At 36.7% G+C, this 9,618-nt stretch overlaps 1 pseudogene; it reads right to left on the minus strand.

Moving 5' to 3' along the window:
- Positions 1-730: 730 nt before the first annotated feature.
- LOC108477603 (putative wall-associated receptor kinase-like 16) lies at positions 731-8,063 on the minus strand (annotated as a pseudogene).
- Positions 8,064-9,618: the final 1,555 nt, after the last annotated feature.

Here is a 9,618-nt window from a genome sequence, read left to right on the forward strand (position 1 = left end):
GAATCTACACCAAAAGGAAGCAACAGAGATTAAATGTGACGACCAATCTGCTGTTGCAATTACAAAAAATCTAGTGTTCCATGAAAGAGAAAAGCACTTCAAAATCAAGTTTCATTTTGTTAGGGAGATGGAGCAAACTCATGAAGTGAGATTGATTCATTACAGTTCTGAAGAACAACTTGCTGATATCTTGATAAAGCCCCTTAGTATGTCAAGGTTTGAGGATTTAAGAGCCAAAATAGGAGTTTGCAGCATGCAAGCCAATGAGTAGTGTTGAAGTTGGCCTACATGTAGCACATGAAACAGCTAAAGAGCAAACCATGCAGCCCGAGCCATGAAGATGGAGCTAAAGATCAAGCTGCTATTTTGTTTTGTTACTTCAAGCATTGCTTAGTCACTTAGCTCAAAATGAACTAAGTTGGTATTGTTTTAATGTAATTAGGAGTTGATAGATTGACAAATCAATATAGCTATGTGTGCAAGCAATATTTTCATAAGTTTCAATGTAATTAGTGGTAGTAGGTGATGATTAGGTGATGTTTATCTCATTTTGACCAGCATATGGACTGGTATATGTAATGGCTTAGTGCCTTCATTCATTTGTTAATGAAATTTATCATAATTCATTACAAAACTCTCTTTTCTTTGCTTTTATTTCATCATTCAAGCAAATTATGTTTTGTTTGTTCACCAAGCAATGAGCTTTCAAGCTCAAGGTTCTGTCAAATCTTCATTCATCTTTGTTCTTAGTTCTAACTGTTTCTCCAAGCAGAAACTTTGTTTCCTCCAAATTAATAGCAACTTTAGCCCATAGATGTTCGCACCTGAGTCTTCTTACATCCTCAAGCACTTGTGTAACTTCCTTCATTGAAGGTCTCTCTTCACCTTTTACATTTAAACACTTCTTTGCTAGTTTAGCTATTTATTTAATCTGCTCAACAGCCCCTTCTTTCGCCACTTTATCATCTAGTATCTCAAAAAATCGATCATTTTTCAACCATAGAACAAAATGGTTCGCTAAATTTCTTTCTTCTTCAGGCCTTTAAAAAGAATGCGCAGTTTTTTCCATTAATAGCTCAACTAGGACGACACCAAAGCTGTAGACCTCGCTTTTCTCTATCAGTTGCACTGTACACAAGTATTCAGGGTCTAAATATCCAAGAGTTCCTTGTACAATTGTTGATAACTGAGTTTGATCCATCGAAACTAATCGTGAAGCTCTGAAGTTCGAAACTTTTGCAGTATAATTGTCATCCAGGGAGGATGTTTGTTGTAACACCTCTTACCCGTATCTGATGTTGAAATAGGGTACGAGGCATTACCGGACTTAAATGTAAACAAGCATACAAAATCGGGCCATAAAATTTTGTTCAAATTTAAAACTTTTCAATCACATGCAAATTGTCCCTTATAAGGGCCTACGAGGCTCAAAACATACATCAGAAGCTGTTCGGGACTAAACCGAGAACTTTCGGAATCTTTTTGACACTTAGAAAATTTTCTTATTTTGAAGAGTCACACGCCCGTGTGGGTAAGCCGTGTGATCACACACACCCGTGCAGCTTGGGACATGCCCGTGTTCCCAACTTATGTAACTCTCTGACTATGACATCATCATACAATTAGAGTCACAAGGCCAAGTCACATGCCTATGTGCCTAGGCCGTATGGTGAATTAAATTCTCGAAATTAAATGCAGACTTTACATGGCCTAGGCACACACCCATGTTTTAAGGTCGTGTCCTCCACACGTCTGAGACACACGGCCGTGTCTCTGCCTGTATGTTTACTATTAGGCATTCTGTTTAGCATTAATTAGGGTGCAGGGGGCACACGGCTAGACCATACGCCTATGGAGTAGACCGTGTGTCATACACAAACTATACATATACCCGTGTGCCTAACCGTGTGGACAAATTCTAGGCTATTTTCCAAGCCAATTCTCACAACAGACTCTTTAGGGGCACTCTTACTACTCGCTCCAGTACCCGGGTTTTTTTGCAGTTTACCTCGACTAGCAGTGTTACCCGATCTTGCACTCTTATATCTCTCCTTTTCTGCCATCTCGGGACACTCTCTAATAAAGTGGTCTAGGGAACCACACTTGAAACAGGTCCTGTCACTCCTCTGACACTCATCGGGGTGACGTTTACCGCATTGTGGACATTCCGGTCTACTTGGTCGAACATTATCAATACTAGCAATTGAGGTAATCTAGGCCTTAGTACTTAAATACTGTTTATCTCTTTTTCTATTCGAAAATCCAACAGAAGCAGGGGAGCGAGAATAGAAATCCCTTGACTTCTTCGATGTGGACTGAAATGACTTGCTCATAGGTCTTGTCCTTGAGTCTCTAGCCTCAGACTCAGCCTTTCTCTTCTTTTTGGCCAATTTCTCGGCCTTACAAGCTCTTTCAACGAGTACAACGAACTCTTTCAGCTTAAGCATACCAATAAACATTCGAATGTCTTCGTTTAATTTACCCTCAAACTTCTTGCACATAATGGCCTCGGTTGACACACATTCCCAAGCGTATTTGCTGAGTCTCACACACTCATGCTCGTATTCAGTTACAGTCATTCTACATCGCTTTATCTCGAGAAAATCTTTTCTTTTTTGATCCATGAATCTCTAACTGATATACTTTTTCCGAAACTTCTTTTGGAAAAATTCCCATGTTACCCTCTCCCTAGGTACTACGAGACAAGTTTCTTCTACTAGTGGTAAGTCGAATCTCTAAGCAGTGATACAACATATTTCATGCATTCTTCCGGTGCGCATAGCAATTCCTCAAAAACTCGGATGGGGTTTTCGAGCCAAAACTCTGCTCGTTCTGGATCATCATCAATGCTAGCTCAGAACTCTTCAACTCCTTGCTTTCGAATTTTATCCACCGGCAGTCTATTCAGTCTCATAAATTCCATACTATGGGATGCCACTAGGAATGGCTGAGGAATAGGTGGGGGTGAAGGGGGTTAAGGATTCGAGTTCGCTCGAATGAACTCCGTGTACCACGCATCTATCATGTGGAGAAAGGCTTCTCGAGCCCCTTTTCCTCCTCCCTGGCTAACCGTGGAAGGTTGGTTATTAGTTGGCACTGCCCCTTCAGCAGGAGCCAATGCGTTACTTTGTACGTCATCTGTCATAGCTCGATCGGGATCCATTTACTATATGAAAATACAATTTAAAATCATCAGGAGTCGTCACACTATCATAATATACGCATGGCATGTATAGCTAGACTAAAACACATGCTATATAGTCCGAGAACCGACTAAACCGTAGCTCTGATACCACTAAAAGTAACACCCCTTATCCGTATCTGATGTCAGAATATGGTACGAGGCATTACCGAACTTAAACGTAAACAAGCATACAAAACTGGGCCATAAAATTTTGTTCAAATTTAAAACTTTTCAATCACATGCAAATTGTCCCTTTTTAAGAGCCTACGAGGCCCAAAACATACATCAGAAGTGGTTCAGGACTAAAACGAGAACTTTCGGAATCTTTTTGACACTTAAAAAATTTTCTTGTTTTGAAGAGTCCCATGCCCGTGTGGGTAGGCTGTGTAATCACACACGCCTGTGTGGCTTAGGACACACCCGTGTCCTCAGCCCATATAACTTTCTAACTATGAAATCATCATACAATTAGAGTCACACGGCCAAGTCACATGCTCGTGTACCTAGGCCGTGTGGTGAATTAAATTCTTGAAATTAAGTGTAGTCTTCACACGGCCTGGGCACACGCCCATGTTCTAAGGCCGTCTCCTCCATACGGCTGAGACACACGGTGTGTCTCTGCTCGTGTGCTTACTACTGGGCATTCTGTTTTGCATTAATTAGGGTACAAGGGACATACGGCCGGACCATACACCCATGGGGCAGACCATGTGTCACACACGGCCTAGACACATGCCTGTGTGTCTAACCGTGTGGAAAAATTCTAGGCTATTTTCCAAGCCAATTGCTACCCTTAATTGCACATACATAAACATGATTTCAATGGCACCTCACATGACATAATTTCAAGTACTTAAGTAAGACTCCATATCATGGAAAAACTAATTTTACCAACACATCACGTATACGAATAAACAATATCTCCTAAATTGCATACATGCATTATCATATTAACTTATTCACAACCAAACTACATCATCATTCAACCATCAATAACCATGAGCCATATCATAATGGCATTGACATATACATGCACAATTGAATTGGTTTACAACCCCAATATTCATTATGAGCCACATCACATGGCCGTATACAAAATGAATCAAATATCATCATAAGCCAACACATTTGGCTAAATCAATATGACGTATAACAAAAAGACCAAGTCCCTATACATGCCATACTCAAAATGCTTAAATTCACTATACCCCAAAAGATTAGTTTGATAGTGTGAATCGAGCTCCGACGTCTTTTGATCCCCGAGCTAGCTTGGCAATACTATGAGAAAAATGGAAAAGAAAGGGGAGTAAGCATAAAGCTTAGTAAGTTTGCATGTAAATATTAACAACATTAACCATGCATCATTATACACATAACTTAATATAATTTATCACAATGTCATCAAGCATCATAAAACATTTTAAAACATGTCATTTACATAGTGTACAATAAAACCTAATATCATAATTCATTCATCAACTTCTTACCGAGTCTCATCGTTTATTATAATCTCAATATTTATGAGCTTGGTGTAGATACCTGTACCCTTTCAACATGATCATACCTTGTCATCTCGTTGACTAAATCTTGGGATTACCCGTTGAACCACTTGGAATACTAAAGGATACTCGTGCAATCACATTCACATAGTAGGATGTCAATTCCATATCCCAGATATGGTCTTTCATGGGATCACATATCGATGCCAATGCCATGTCCCAGACATGGTCTTACATGGGGTCATGCATATCGAAGCCGATAGCCTAGCTATGCTCTTACATAATGTCTCATCTTAATGCCAATGACATGTCCCAGACATGGTCTTACATGGGATCACACATTGATGCCAATGCCATGTCCCAGGCATGATCTTACATGGGATCATGCATATCCTTAACGTTATGACATTTGTATCCCAACTATTCCTAAGGTTCAACCGAGTTATCATGGTACAAATTCTTCATCGAATCGTCATCGAATCATCATTAATCATTCCACAAAGACAATCATAGAATTCATGCAATATTAAAGCATTTAAATACATAATAACATAATGTTGAATTCTTTACACATAACTTACCTCGATACAAAATATGAACAATTAATTCGATTTAGTCCAAAATCTTGCTCTTTCCCCGGTCTAGGCCCAGACTCCGTTTTTCTTGATCTATAATAGCAGATTTCACTTATTTAATTATCACATTATTCAAAACAGCCCATAAATCATATTTTGGAAAAATTACCTTTTTGCCCCTAACTGTTCTCTTATTTACACTTTAGTCCCTAGGCTAGTAAAATGAAATGCATGCATTTTCTTGGTTACCCAAGCCTAGCCGATTCATATTCTACCCCATATCAACCCACATTTCTCATTGAATCACATTTCTACTATCCATTTTTACATCTTTTACAAATAAGTCTTTTTCATGCATTTCTATCAAAAATCACTTAGTAAAAGATGTTAAACACACGTCAACCTTCCATATTCTTCCATTAAACATCAAAATAAAACATGTCACACATGGGCCAAGTTTCATACATGAATCCTACTTCAAAATATGGCTAGAAATGGATAGGTCATGCTTCAAGGATTTCAAAAATATAAAGAACATCAAAAATGGGGCTTGGGAGCACTTACAATCAAGCTTGAAATGTTGAAAATTGTAGCTATGGAGAGCATGAAATTTTCGGCACACAAGGAGGAAGATGGACACAAATTTTGACTTGATTTTCCCATTTTATTCTTTTATTAACCAAATGACTAAAATGCCCTTTAAGCATTTCTTTCAAAATTTTCCTATTCATGCCCATTTTTGTCCAAAATTATAGATATTGGTCAAATTGCTATTTAAGACCTTCTAATTTATAATCCAATGCAATTTCATGCTTGAAGCTTCTAGAATACATATTTTGCAACTGATTCAGTTTAGTCCCTAACTTCAAATTGGACACCTTATCAATAAAGTTTCTTCATGAAATTTTCACACAAGCATGCAATCATATCATAGACCTCATAATAATTATAAAATAATTATTTCTATTTCAGATTTTTGGTATCGAATCCACTGTTCCGACTAGACCCTAATTCGGGATATTACATTTGTAGGCTTCACACCTCTATGAATGATTGGTATAGAAGCTGCAAAGTGCAAATATGACAACACTTGCACTGATTCTGAAGCTATTCTTAACCGAATTCCCCAAGAAATCGAAGAAGCTTTGTCTTCACAGTGGATGTGTTCGGATCAGGTGTCATTGGAAACAAATTCATAAACCAAAAAGGGGACCTCAGTCTCCAAGCAACAACCTAAAAGTTAGATCACATTTCTATGGTTTATTTGGGTGAGAATAATAACCTCATTGATGAACTGCTTAATTTGGTTTTGATCAACAACTTTGGATTTCTTGATAGCTACCTCGGTGCCATTCTTCAGGATACCTTTGTAAACAGTGCCGAACCCTCCCTTTCCAATAATTTGGATCTCATCATAGTTTTTGGTTGCATTCTTTAGAGCTTCAGCAGTGAAAATCTTGACGGTTTCAGTTGATACTCGTTGTTCATGTAGCTCTTGCTGTAACAGTAAGCCACCATTTTGCTTAAAGAACTTCTTTTTCATGTTGAGTAGCTTTCTTTTCTTGTTTATGAAGAACAACCATGAAGAACCCGCGATAACAACCAGCACACATAAGCTAAAAACTGCAATAAAACAGAAGCTAAAATGTTGGAAATGATCTAAGCAGTATGTGTTATATAAAAGTTAAAGTTAGAATCGATCCAATACGTTAAAAAAATGCATACATTGAATCATCTACCAATAGAGATTTTTATGACATTTGCTTGATTTCGCATGGGGCCCTTTCGATCTTTTTCGCCATCCCCATAAAAGCCTTTTGAGCAAAAACATTTATAACTTCCAGGGGTATTAAAACAATTCCTTTCAGAAATACAATTGTGTAGGCTCGAATTTTGCACTCATCAATATCTGAAAATCATTAAAAGAAAACAGATCACTCCTAAAGTGGCAAAAAAGGGGCTGAACAGTGAAAAAGAAATGGTAATATGAGCAATAGCACATTATAGATACCTTGGCAACCATCGTGATGATATGGGTTTCCACGGTAGCCAACTCACCAGAACTTTTATCGCTGAAATTGAACTTGCTCTCGTCTACGACAAAGGCGTAGCTACAAGGATTGCAGTCCCATACACGTGTATGGTTGTCGTAGCTTAATACTGACATGTTAAGATTCTTAAGTCCACTAGGAATGGAGACTTGGCAACATCCTACACCTGAGCAAGAACCATTAAGGTGGAGAGCGTCCGTTTTCTCGCAATATGCCATGCAGCCGGTAAAATATGTACTGTGTTATGCTCACGTTCAGCCCAAATTTGCGCCTGTGTCGCAACCAATAGCAACGAACTTGTTTCTATCATTTGAGATGGTAAACATGGCCGCCCGAAGCTGAGGGAAATTCCAGTCCGCATTTGTTCCGTTGTGGTTGTAACAATCCTTAGCTACATAATTCAAGATTTCCACCTGACCTTCAAGTGTTATGTTAGTGACTTCTAAGTTACCATCCAACAATTGTGGTCGAGGGGGGCTGACAGACGTGTTGCAAGTGATTAGAAAGTCCTCGTTCAAGTAACACCCTGGAGTCATGCCGAAAGGATATGGAATGCTCAGGTTTCCACACTCATGTTTGCAACCTGGTAAGGCTTGAGAAGCCACCAAAGCTCCTGCTGCAAGCAAACAGCTGAAAAGTATCAATTGTAAAATTCTCAGAGCCAGCGTTGCCATATGAGGATTGGCACTTGGCACACAATATTCCCACACTCCCTCCTTACACTCACTCTATTTAATAGACTTGGTTTAGTTGATTTCTCAACTTTTGGTGATCATCTAAGCCTTCTTTATACTGATTAACAAGGCATCCCTCTCTGTACGATGATTGACTTTCTATAAGACCAAGTCCACGACCCCAACCCCCTTTCTACAAGTTAATAATTTAAAAACCAAGTCCAAGATCACCTTCTTCCATTCCATTGGTTAAACTGAATGATTTAAAACCGAAGTGAATCCTCATTTCACAGGTTCATGTCCTTACAGCTGCTTGCCAAGTGGATTTATTAGTCTTCACTTGAGTTCAACAACAAAGATTCCTTTTCTGTAGTTTTTGAAACTTGAGAACAACGATTTTATTAATTAATTTTAATAAAATTAATTTTAATTTTTATTTTTCCAAAAGGAAAATATTTTAATTCTATTAGTACCTTTTAGGATGTATAAAAAATATTTTAGAAAATAAATATAAATAGTTTTAATTTTTAAACTTTATATAATTTAAAAAATATATCTTGAATGAAACTGGACATAATATTGTGCAGATTCACATTGAATCTGGACGCAATTATGTCTAGAATCATTCTAGACTTAACTTTTAAAATATTTTTATTAATTTTTATTTTTAAAATTTTTTATTTGATTTTTTTGTAAATTTTAATAATAATTTTATAAATTTATAATTTTTTAAAAATTATTTTTAATGTAAAAGAAATAAACTTTGAAATGAATGAAGCTCTACATCGAGTGTGGAGTTGGATTGATAAGCTACCGCTGGCGTTGCTTTTACCACCAACGTTGCATCGAGAAAGATCAAAAGCTGCATAATTAGCACTACTGATCTTAAACCCATCGCTAGTTTTCTTATATATCAATTCTTTAATTTACAAATTTACGAGCATATAATAAGGGTTTTACATAAGCAAGCATGATTGACATTACTGATACAGTAAGTAAAATATATAATTATATTTTTTATTTACTAAACTAGCACAATTACAAATACAGTAAGTAAAATCCATATTGGTGTGTTGGGGTTATTCTTCACACTCCAATCATAATCCTTGAAAATACGAAATTCCCACTCCCAAAAGTTTATAATTTAAAGGGCATGTGATTACTTTCGTCCATACAACTTTTGGTTATTAGTGTAATGACGTGATTTATGTTGAAAATAAATTTTAAAAATAAACTCAAAGAAATATTCAAAATAAAAATTTAAAACCTTTAATGGTACATCTAGTAATCTAAAAATCTAAGAATTCGAATCTAAACTAATGTAAAAATTTTGAAATAAATAAACTCAACAAATCCAAATTAAAATTTTAAAACCTTTAATGGTATATCTACTAATCACCAAAATCTAAGAATTCAAATCTACACTAATGTAATAAATTTTGAAATAAATAAACTCAACAAATTCATAGAAATATTTAAAATTGTATATTTAGTAATCTCGAAAATCTAAGAATTCAATTTGAAAGTTTTAAACTACAGTAATAAAGTCTAAAAGGTAACATTTTCAATCCGGCGTAAATATCAGACCCACATTAAATAGATTATATTAGTCATCGAAGCGACTCAATAAGTTAT

Source organism: Gossypium arboreum, chromosome 3 (assembly GCF_025698485.1).
Source record: "Gossypium arboreum isolate Shixiya-1 chromosome 3, ASM2569848v2, whole genome shotgun sequence".
In the NCBI taxonomy this organism is placed as follows: domain Eukaryota; kingdom Viridiplantae; phylum Streptophyta; class Magnoliopsida; order Malvales; family Malvaceae; genus Gossypium; species Gossypium arboreum.